Source organism: Microtus pennsylvanicus, chromosome 11 (genome assembly GCF_037038515.1).
Source record: "Microtus pennsylvanicus isolate mMicPen1 chromosome 11, mMicPen1.hap1, whole genome shotgun sequence".
In the NCBI taxonomy this organism is placed as follows: Eukaryota; Metazoa; Chordata; class Mammalia; order Rodentia; family Cricetidae; genus Microtus; species Microtus pennsylvanicus.
In genome coordinates, this window is record NC_134589.1 from 12,417,400 (window position 1) to 12,428,971 (window position 11,572).

At 46.1% G+C, this 11,572-nt stretch overlaps 1 protein-coding gene across 2 annotated transcripts in view; it reads right to left on the minus strand.

The window, feature by feature from the left end:
• Arsg (arylsulfatase G) overlaps positions 1 to 11,329 on the minus strand; it is a 131,666-nt gene extending 120,337 nt beyond the window's left edge. For both annotated transcript variants that reach the window (XM_075990261.1, XM_075990259.1), the window contains exon 1: positions 11,101 to 11,329. The gene's annotated coding sequence lies outside the window, so the exon portion shown is untranslated. The remainder of the gene's footprint in view (positions 1 to 11,100) is intronic.
• Positions 11,330 to 11,572: the final 243 nt, after the last annotated feature.

The window sequence follows — 11,572 nt, forward strand, 5'->3', positions numbered from 1 at the left end:
GGCTGTCCTGGAACTCTAGCTCTGAAGATCAGACTAGCAGCAAACTCACAGAGATCTACCTAGCTCTGACTCTGGCTCTGCAGTGCTGGGATTAAAGGTGTGTGTAAGAGGTTGCTTGTTTGTTTCCTGGCCACCCAGCAGCTAAGACCCGAAATAATCACACAGAAACCATATTATTTAAATCACTGCTTGACCCATTAGCTCTAGCTTTTTATTGGCTGACTCTTACATCTGAATTTAACCCATTTCTAGTAATCTGTGTATCGCCATGTGGCTGTGGCGTACAGGGTAAATTCCGGCATCTGTCTCCAGCCTTCTTTCTCTCAGCATTCAGTTTAGTTTTCCCCACCTAGCTAAGTTCTGCCCTGCTATAGGTCCAAAGCAGTTTCTTTATTCATTAATGATAATCACAGCACACAGAGGGAAATCCCACATCACCTCCCCTTTTCTGTTTAAATAAAAAAGGAAGGTTTTAACTTTAACATAGTAAAACTACATATAACAAAACAGGTATCAAGCAAGAATTACAGTTATAATATGTATATCCACTTTATCTTTTATTATAACTAAGGAAAACTATAACTATAAATTCTTCAACTCCATCAAAGACTCCAGAAGTATATAATATTACCTAAATAAACAGGAAGTGCATTGTAAGAAACTTCCAAAGCTCTGGAAATGACAGACATATCTCTTTGCCTGGATAGTCACCCAAAGTTCTGTATTGTTGGGGCATTAATCTTCAGCCCACAGGCCCATAGTGTCCGGCAGACTTTTCCATGAAGCAGGAAATTTTAAAGACAGTTCTGCCTATACTGGCAGTTTGTCAGTCACTTTCTTCTGTGTCTGGCAGTCTCTTTCATGAAGCAGGAACCCTGAAGGACCTTCTCACCTTTAGGCAAGTTCAGCAGTCATTTCTCTGTGGGTCCTGTATGTCCAGTTCACATAGCATACCATCAAGCAGTCCAGGCAAGAGCAGTTTCTTGCCCAAATGGCTAACCAACTCCATCAGGAGCCTCTTCGATGCCCATCTTCCTCTTGAAGTAATTGGAGCTGCTGCCGGAGACAGACTCTGAAACTTTACCTGGTAAGCCACAGCCACGTGGCAATACACAGATTACTAGAAATGGGTTAGATTCAGATGTAAGAGTTAGCCAATAACCTTTAATCCCAGCACTCGGGAGGCAGAGGCAGGCGGATCTCTGTGAGTTCGAGACCAGCCTGGTCTACAAGAGCTAGTTCCAGGACAGGCTCCAAAACCACAGAGAAACCCTTACTCGAAAAACCAAAAAAAAAAAAAAAAAAAGAGTTAGCCAATAAGAAGCTAGAGCTAATAATGGGCCAAGTAGTGATTTAAATAATATGTGATTATTTCAGGGCTGAGCAGCTGGGAACCAACAAGCGGCCTTCCTCCAACAGGTGCACACCACAATGATGAGTCTGACCCTTTATCTTCTGCTGACTCTTTCCTATAAATTATTTTGAAATGCTTTAGAAAATAATTCAAAGGAAAAGGAAGAATGAAATAATGGAGAACAGGACAGATGAAAATTAAATAGCCTAATCACACAGAAAAGAAACAATCTCAGTTAAAGAACAAAACAGAATTTAACCTGATAATCTGATTATTATTATTATTTCTGCCCCTCCTCCTCTTCTTCTTCTTTTAACAAGTCTCAACTTTGCCCTGCCTGACCTCAAAGTCATGGCAGTCCTCCTGCTTCAGCCTCTTGTACGCAAGAATTAAAGGTACATTCTTTTTTTTTTTGGTTTTTCGAGACAGGGTTTCTCTGTGGTTTTTGGAGCCTGTCCTGGAACTAGCTCTGTAGACCAGGCTGGTCTCGAACTCACAGAGATCCGCCTGCCTCTGCCTCCCAAGTGCTGGGATTAAAGGCGTGCGCCACCACCGCCCGGCAAGGTACATTCTTTATATAGGGTAAATGCCCACATTCGTCAACCAATTTCATTTCTTTTTCTTTCTTCCTATCTTCTTTTGCATGTGTGTGTTAAATGGGTGCACTTGTAAGTGTGTGCACATGGGGGGGGGCAGCAAGATTACTCAGTAAACTTAATAAATAACTCAAGTCTGATCTCCGGATCTTACATAATGGAAGAGAGAACCAAGTTGTACGCGCTGTCCTCGGACACCTACACACAGAAACCACGGCATATGTGTTCTTCCATCCCCGTGCACTTGAGATAAAACATAGTTTTCCAAATGTAATAAAAACATTGGGCATGGTGGTACATGCCTGTAATCCCAGCGTTTGGAAGTCAGAGGCAGGAGGATGGTGGTAGTAAGTTCAAGGTCAAGCTAGCCAGGGCTACATCTTATGATCCTCTTAAAAAAACAAACAAAAAATGTTAAAATGCTGTGATGTTAAATGTACCCCAGGCCATGGCCCTACTGGGAGGTGGGGACCTAGTGGAAGAGAGTCAGGCTATTGAGGGCATGCACTTGAAGGGGAGATTTGTCTCAGCTACTTTGCCAAAGGGAATGGAAAGTTCCAGAAAGTCCCAAGAAACTTTTCAAATCTCTAGTTTTGCTCCATGCATTTTCTGGCTTCCTAGCTTGTTTTTGAGACAGGATCTCATGGAGCCCAGGTTGACCTTAAACTTACTATACAGCCAAGAATGATCTTAAACTTCAGATCCTCCTGCCTCTACCTCCCAAATGCTGGGATAGCAGGTGTGAGCCACTATGCCTGATTTAGCTGGAGCTAGGGGTTGAACCCTGGGTTTTGAGATGCTAGCAGACACTCCACCAACGGAAGTCTGCTCAGAATGCTAACTCTCTAAGCACAGGTGCCTAGTGTCAAGGGCTGGCAAGCTTTTACCATGAAGATCCAGAGAGTAAATTCTTGAGGCCTTTCTTATTACACAGATTATGCCAAAAGAATTCAGTTGCCATTGTAGGTCCAAAGAAGTCACAGTCTGTAAATGAAGGGGCATGGCTGCCCTTCAACAACATTTTTACCACGGTTTGGAAATTTGAATTTTATAAAAATAATCATATATCATCAAATCATATTTGATTTATTGGGAAATGTTAAAACAGTTTTCACTCACAATCTATTAAAATAAACATTGGTGATGGAGAGATAGCTCAATGTCACTCTTGCAGAAGACCCAACCAAGTTCAGTTCCCAGCACCCAAGTGGGGCAGCTCACACCTGCAAGGAACTATAGCTTTGGGGGATCTGACATCCTCTTCTGAACTCCTTGGGCACCTGCCCCCCTCTCTCTCTCTCTCTCTCTCTCTCTCTCTCTCTCTCTCTCTCTCTCTCTCTCTCTCTCACACACACACACACACACAGACATACATAATTGAAAATAAAATAAATCTTAAAAAGAAAGATTTGGTAGCAGGATTAGCGGCATACACCTATAATTCCAGAAGTTGGAAGACAAAGTCAAGAAGACCACAAGTTCAAGGACAGCTTATAGGGGATATAGTTCATTAGGGAACTCTCTGGGGTCTCATCAACTACCAAAACTAAACACTGAGTATGTAGTGGACTCAGTTTGGCTTTCAGACCATTCATAAGCCTGTTCCATCTATCGGGCACTGCAATGGGCCCGCAGCACAGCTCTGAACACCAAGTTCTGGCAATGGGAAGCTCTTGCCATTCCTGGTGTAGTGGCTCACATCTGTAGCACCAGCACTCAGGAGGCTGAGGCAAGATCATCACAAGTTCCAGGTCAGTCTGCACTGCTTAACTGACTGATAAAAGACCAAGAAAGAAAAAAAAATAGTGAAGTAATAAAACTAAAGAACTTGAGTAGGGCGGTGGTGGTGCACGTCTTTCATGTCAGCATTTGGGAGGCAGAGGCAGATGGATCTCTGTGAGTTCAAGGCCAGCCTGGTCTACAGAGCGAGTTCCAGAATAAGCTCCAAAGTTACAGAGAAACCCTGTCTTTAAAAGGGGGGGCTCCATAAGTGAAGTGCTTGCTGCACCTGAGTTGAACCCCTAGTTCATACACAGAAGCCAACTGTAGCTTTAGCTTTGGAGGTAGGGAGTGGAGCTCAACCGTCAGCCAGTCTAGCTGAAAGAGCAAGCTGGCTCAGTGAGAGACCATGCCTCAATAGGAGATGAAAAGTAGTGGAGGAAGGCACCCAGTCATGACCTCTGACACCCACACACTCGGGTACAGGAGAAACCACCTTTACAAATGACTTCTGACACCCACACACTCAGGTACAGGAGAGCCCACCTTTACAAATGACCTCTGACACCCACACACTCGGGTACAGGAGAGCCCACCTTTACAAATGTGAAAACTGCCCCCCCCCGACGTACAACACACACAGGATCATCAAAGTCATGTTTTTATTAAATGCCCATTATTTTGGTACAAGAGAGATGGCTTAGCAATTTAAAGCACTGGCTTCTCTTCCAGACAACCCAGGTTCAAGTCCCAGCACCCACACATTGGCTCACAACCATCAGTAACACCAGCTCAAGGGGATCCAATGCCCTCTTCCAGCCTCAGAGGGTAACAGGTGCAGGCATGGTGTGCAGACACACATGCAGGCAAAACACCCACATGCATTAAAATTAGTTTTTCATTGTATCGTACGTGTATGAGTGGGGTGTCTGAATGTATGTGTGTGCATGACTTGTGTGCAGTACCTACAGAAGTCAGACTAGTGTGTCAGATCCTCCGGAACCAGAGTCACAGACACTGTGAGCTCCCATGTGGGTGCTCAGAATTGAACCTGGGTCATCTGGGAGAGCAGCCAGGGCTCTGAACTACTGAGTCATCCCTCTAGCCCCTCATCAAAGCAATTTTCAGACCATAGGTGTCAAATACAGGCAAGATCAGACAATTGCCAATACATTAATCAATGTTTTTTTTAATTTTTCATGATGACTCTTCAGCCCGTCACTCTTTGTCCTTGTCTATCTACCACGTCCTTTCTGTATGAATGTAGGCTGTGAGCCTGTCCAGTTGTTAAGGTCTCATGCCCTCTAGAGGCAAATGAATGTCTTCATACACTGTTTCCAAACCTCTTACCAAATTTATCCTTTCTTTTTTGAAGCATGGTCTTATGTAGCCCAGGCCAGCCTTCAACTGACTATGAAGGGAGGACCTAAAACGTCTGATCCTCCTGCTTCTACACCCGAAGTGCTAGGATTATAGGCATAGCTACTGTGCCCCATTTTATGGAGTTTGGGGGATCTAACCCAGGCCCTGGTGCATGCTAGGCAGGCATTCTTACCAACTGAGCTACATTCCCGGCCCACAAAGTCACCAATTTTATTCTCCAGCAGTGCATAGCTTCAGGGCATTCCCTGATATCTGGTACAGAGTAGAAACTGTGCCCCAAGTCTGAGTTTCAATAGACTAAATTCAAGTTACCCAGAGGTATTTATTACACATATTCTGTCCAGAATAAACTAAAAATCAAAACCATCACAATTCATTTTCTTTCCTCCTCCGCCGCCTTTCTCTTCAGGGATGGCCTTGAACTCATTGAGCAGCCAGGGACAACCTTGTGACTTCTGTCCTGCCTCCATCTCCCTCTGCAAGGATTACAGGCCTGTACTACCTGTCTGGCACAATCCTTATTTTCCAAAGCCCCCACATTTTGGAGTCCGCCGATAAGCAATCCAGTGTTTAGAAGCCATAGCTTTGAAGTTTTAAAGTCATTAAAATCAGGCCATTTAAAAGGCAATGCAGACGCGTTACAGGCTGGCGCACCTCTACGGCTATACAGAAGACCAAGGAAAGAGAAGCAGTCCTGGTCTCCAGGCGAGTCTCTAAGCCAGGTCCCTCACATCCACCAAGTGGGCCAGAGACTAGGGCCCCCTGGTGTTCATTTTTACAACATTCCTAAAGGCACAAGACAACAACAGTGGCCCGGAACGAGCAGTCTGGGTTTTCACACAAAAACTAAAACTTAAAAACCAAATTGGATTTACTCCTGTGCTTACGGATTCCCTGGAGGGGGAAATCACACATCAAGCCTGCTGTTCCTGAACACATCACTAAGATACTGAGAGGGAATATAACTTGGGCCATGCATCTGTATCACTTACTTGCCTTTCCAGTCACTCAAGGAGACAATCAGGTTAAGGACCTTAGCAACCTTCTTCCTTAGGATCAAACCTGATGTCCCTCTCTCCCCTCCACGCTGCCCTTAGTCTTGTCTTCGCTGCTGAACTCTAGTCTTGTATTGACTACAGTGTGTTCTGGCCCCTCTTCTGCGAAACCACACTGACCTTTGCTATTTCTACACATTCCATCAGAGCTAGGTTCTTCTTTTGGTTGGTTTTATCGGGGGGGGGGGCTATTATTGAGACAGGGCCCATGTAGCTCAGGCTAGCCTCACACTCATTACGTAGCAGGGATGACCTTGGACAGATCCTCCTGCCTCCGTCTCTGACGTGCTGGGATTATGGGCTTGTGCCCTGGCACCTGGCTCTACTTTCTAAATATATCCAGGATCTGTCTGCATTGTCATCTTGGCATCTCTCTTTGATCCAAGCTAATATTGTCTTAACTATTATGATCACAATAATCTTCCAGCTTGTTTGCCTGCTACACACTCTGACACCTCCTTAAATTCCCACATAGCAGTCATGGCGAACCACAGCTCTTCAAGTACGGACCCTAGATGAACCACATGATGCTGTTGCTTTCCCCCTTGGTCCAACTAGGCTGACCTCTAATCGATTCCCACCCCCTTATTTCTATTTTGTCTATGGGTGTTTAGCCTGCGTGTATGCCTACAGTGCCTGAAGAGGCCAGAAGAGGGCGCCAGGTTCTCTGGTCCTGGAGCTGCCTGCCACGCGTCTACTGAGCACCAATCTAGCACCTGCCGATTCTTACTGTTCAGCTTGAGGTTGTCTGTGCCTGGTACACCCTTCTATTCAATCAACACATGACATATCCTTTTAATTCGCTTAATTCCAAATGTCAGCCCTATGGAGGCATCTTTTTTTTTTTTTTGGTTTTTTGTTGTTGTTGTTGTTGTTGTTTTTCGAGACAGGGTTTCTCTGTGGCTTTGGAGCCTGTCCTGGAACTAGCTCTTGTAGACCAGGCTGGTCTCGAACTCACAGAGATCCACCTGCCTCTGCCTCCCGAGTGCTGGGATTAAAGGCGTGAGCCACCATCGCCCGGCTTCTATGGAGGCATTTCTAACTGTCCTACCCAAAAGAATATTTGGGGCTGGGGGGACACAGTTCAACTGACAGAGGGCTCACTTAGCATGCAGGAAGCCCAGAGCTCAACCCCAACACAGCATAAACCCAGGTGTGGTGGCACATACATGTAGGACCAGGAGTTCAAAGTCATCCTTGGCTACAGCAAGTTCAAGTCTTCCTGGACTACATACATGAGAATGTATCTCAACCCCCAACTCCAAGTGAATTTGCTTCTCTTCCTTTACTGAGTCTGTGCTATAGAAGCACCGATTTACCTTGATTCTGTCTCTTTGTCTAGAAAGTTAGGGGAAATTTTTTTCTTCACTGCTATATATACCCCGAAGGCTTTGGCAAGGCCTAGCAATACTGCCTAGTATTAAAATATTATTAAGAGACTAAACATGTGAATAAATGATTTTGTTATTTTTAACTGATTGACAGACCCCTTTGTTACATGAGTTTTCAAAACCGGTATCTATATACGATGAGAGCCCAGGAGTCTGGTGCCACTTCACTTTGGTGAGTCACAGGGAGCCGAAAACATCCTGCACAGAAACCATGGTTGCTCCAAGATCCAAAGATGGGGCTCGAAGCACCCAGCAAGCGAGTACTGTATAGCATGTTGGCTATAAAAAATCAAACACTGATGGATCCATGAGCAGAGACTGAAGACAGCAGGTGGAAGAAAGGAACGCTAAGTAGAGATTAACATATTTCCCATGCACATTTTGTTTTAACTTAGTCTGCTTCCTATCCCACAGCCATGTAGCCAAAACTGGCCCGGAACTTTCTATGTAATAGTCCCACCTGTCCTTATAGTCACCATTCTTCTGCCAGAGCTTCACAGATCCTGGGGTTGCAGGTGTGTACACCCACGCCTGGGACCCCATAGATACTGACACACGGAAACCGTACACAGTTACAGAGCACAGCGTGACGATTTAGTACGTGTGTACAATGGGCAGTGAGGGCAAACCGAAGTAACTGGCCTATCTCCCGTCCGGGACATTTCCTTAGGTTTGTGTTGGTGACATTTCAAGTCCTTTCCACTAGCCATTTTGCAACGCACAGTTACTGATCGGGTATGTGGCTTGGGGTTAGAACACTTTCCTAGCACACAGAAAGACCTGGGCAGCGAAACAAACAAAATAAAACTTAGCTGTTTCTCTCTCTCTTCTCTTTTATGTGGTGCTGGGGATAAACCCCAGGCTTCACAAATGTTAGACATGCACTCTGTTACTGAGGGGTATGTATAGTCCATGGTTCTTCTTTATTATTATTATTATGTGTAGTGTGTGTGTGTGTGTGTGTGTGTGTGTATGGGGGGTGTGATAGAGTGTAGAGACGGAAGCCAGAGGATAACCCAGGGACCAAACTCGGGACATCAGGCTTGGCTGCAAGCACCTTTACCCCGTGAGCCATCTCACCAGCCCAGTTTCCCTTCTATCCCTCCATTGATAGCAAGTGCTTTCCTGACCCTGTACCTCTTCCTCCTCCCTTAAGGCCCAAGTCTGACTCCTTTGATTCTTTACCAACCCCCTAGGTGACCCCATCTGGATTAGAAAAGAAATTGAAGGACAGCATGATCCCATAAACCCCTTTACAAACAATCTGCAAAACAGTGGCTTGGGTTCTCACTAAGAGTATTTTACTTGCACGCAGTCACACCCGAAAGCATCACAGACCTTGGCATTAGAACCACCTGGATTGGGTCCAACTTTTGCCCCTGGTTTAAATGTCACATGTTCCCTCGGTTGTTACGGCCTTATCTCCACATGCACAACACCAGGGCATCTTAAACAGTCGCACTTGGGACCCCTCTTCTCTGTTTGAGAAATGCCCAGGTATGTAGGCATATCAAAGAGGTATGCAGATCAAGCATTTACTGGTAATAAATCATCATAAATTCACTTAAAAACAATTCTTAAAGATGAAAGCAAACTTGTATACTAACGAGATGGAGGTAGTTGTTTCTTTCTACATAAAGGATTAACTTTCGGACTGGGGTGGAGCTGTGGTAGAGCGCTTAGCATGCATAAAGGCATGGGCTTGATCCCCAGAACACACACAGACACATGCAAACAGGGAGGGGGATTAAATCATGGCTGAGTGTCCACAGCATCTTCAACACTTTCCACAGCTTGTGCATTTGATTGATTTAAATTTCAGTGCTGAAAATGTCCCCTCTCATTAAAAAAAAAAAAAAAGTACCAAGAGGTAGAAGTGTATTTAGGGCAGTTAGGGAAGTTGATAGAAATTCTGTCCTAATCTCAAGACAAACTCATCCTAGGGATTTTGTTGTAACGAAACTGAAGTCAGCCACTCAAATGGAAACATTTAACATAATAAAATCTTTAACTACACTAACGACACAGGCTGAGGCCTGACTATAGCAAAAGTAGTGTGTTCTACAATTAAACCACGCTTCTGTTGGAGCAGAAGACTTTGTATACGCACCAAAACACCACAACTCTTTACATACGATGGTCCGGGATCTCAGCTGGGGAATCTGGGACGGTTTTCACGGGAGACATGTGACGTGATGCTATGTGCACTGCAGTGTGTGTGTTGTGTGTGAACTTGCAGTGTGACACAGACATGCCCTGCCAGAAGCACCTCGGTTCATTACACGCTTGATTCTAAATTCATTTTTGGACATTGCACTTTGATTTTCAAAGACATTTCGCCTCGCGTGTTTCTGTGTAACACGTGCATTCAGCACCCACAGAGGACAGAATAGGGCATTGGATGCCTGGGAACTGGAGTGCCAGATGGTTGTAGGTCACCATGTGGGTGCTGGGAATCAAACTCGGGTCCTCTGTGAGAGCGGTCAGTGTCCCTAACCACTGAGCCATCTCTCCAGCCCTAATTACCATCTAGATACCTTTGGCAGTTACCGATTGATTTTGTGCCCCCACCACCCAGTTCTAGGAGCCCGTGAGGGGTTGCTACCCACAGTCTAAGACAAGACAATCTCCACATTCATAAATACACAATTCGGCTTTCCCAAACTGAAATATATGCCAAGGAAGTGCCAGGCCCTAGGCAATGAAAGGAAGGCCTAAAAAAACAAAATCTACAAGTCAGGAATGGTAGTGAATGCCCGTGATCCCGCTCTGGGGAGGCTAAGGCGGGAGGACTGACCTAAGTTTGAGGCCAGCTTAGGGCTACATGGTGAGTTTGAGGCCAGTCCAGGATACATAGTGAATCCCTGTCTCACACAGACAGGAAGGAAAGGAGGCCAGGAGGGAGGGATGGAGGGGAAACTCTCAGAGCGCCCCCTGGAGGTGAAGCAGCGGCCGCCTGTGCCACATTCACCTGGAGCACTTGTACCTGCACCGCAAAATCCCCAGCTCGGCCTTTCTCTACCGCCGCCTGGGTCTTAAGGGCACAGCCTCCCACTCAGACTCCGGGATAGTAGGAGTCCGGGGCTGCGCTGTCCAACACAGTCCACAGTCACACGGGGCAGCCAACCGGAGTGGAGATGTCAGGTGAGGTTTTTGAAGACTTGGAAGAAAAACAAAGTCTCTCTCAGCTCTCACAGTGATTACGTATTAAGATGGCATTTTGGTGGCACTGGGACGAATGTCACTGAGATGAACTCCACCCGTTTTTTTCCATTGGTCAGAGGATCTACCAGACAAGTTAAAATTACATGCATGACTTGTTCTTTATGGGACGGAGTTGCTCCAGATAAACCCAGAAGGTGACTAAGACTAGTTGGGTTTTGTTGTTGTTTGTTTGTTTGTCTGTCTGTTGTTGGCGGTGCTGGGGGGAACGAACCCATGAATTTGTATGGAAGAGGACTGCCCTGGACTACACCCCCCAACCGGATATTCGAGCTTTCGGCAGAAGAGTTTTGCAAGTGCTCTACAGGAGAACCGACTCCACCCACGGTTCAGGTGCTGGGGCATCCTGACCTGGGGTGTGTCAGGCTGCGGTGGTTTACCTGGGTTCCTGGCGCCCTGCAGGCCACGCTGCCACTCCACTCTCCTCCCAGGGGCGGTCACAGGTGTCGCCCGCCACAAGCCGTCCGCGGGAGGGATGGCTCCCGGGCGCAGCCGGGGACAACGACGCGCTTCCTGCCCGGGAAGGGCCCGCTCCGCGGCTATAGCCGTCCCGCCTCTGCCTGCTTGGATTTTATCATTGGGGCTCCGGAGAAGAAACAACCAACAACCCCGGCCCTCTGTTCCTCCACGGGTTTGAGATGAGTCATTTTGCCCTGTGTCAGGGAAGTGTTTGCTTCAAAAAGCAAGCCCGGGGCACGCTTGTGATGTCAGCCCTGAAGAGGCTCTGAGGCAGAAGGATACCAAGTGATTTAAAAGGCGTTTATCCAAGAAAGCGAATCTAAGGAAAACCACTGATTTGATTGTCAGGTGTGTTTTTAATTACAGCGTCTAAGTTACAATGAAAAAAATTAG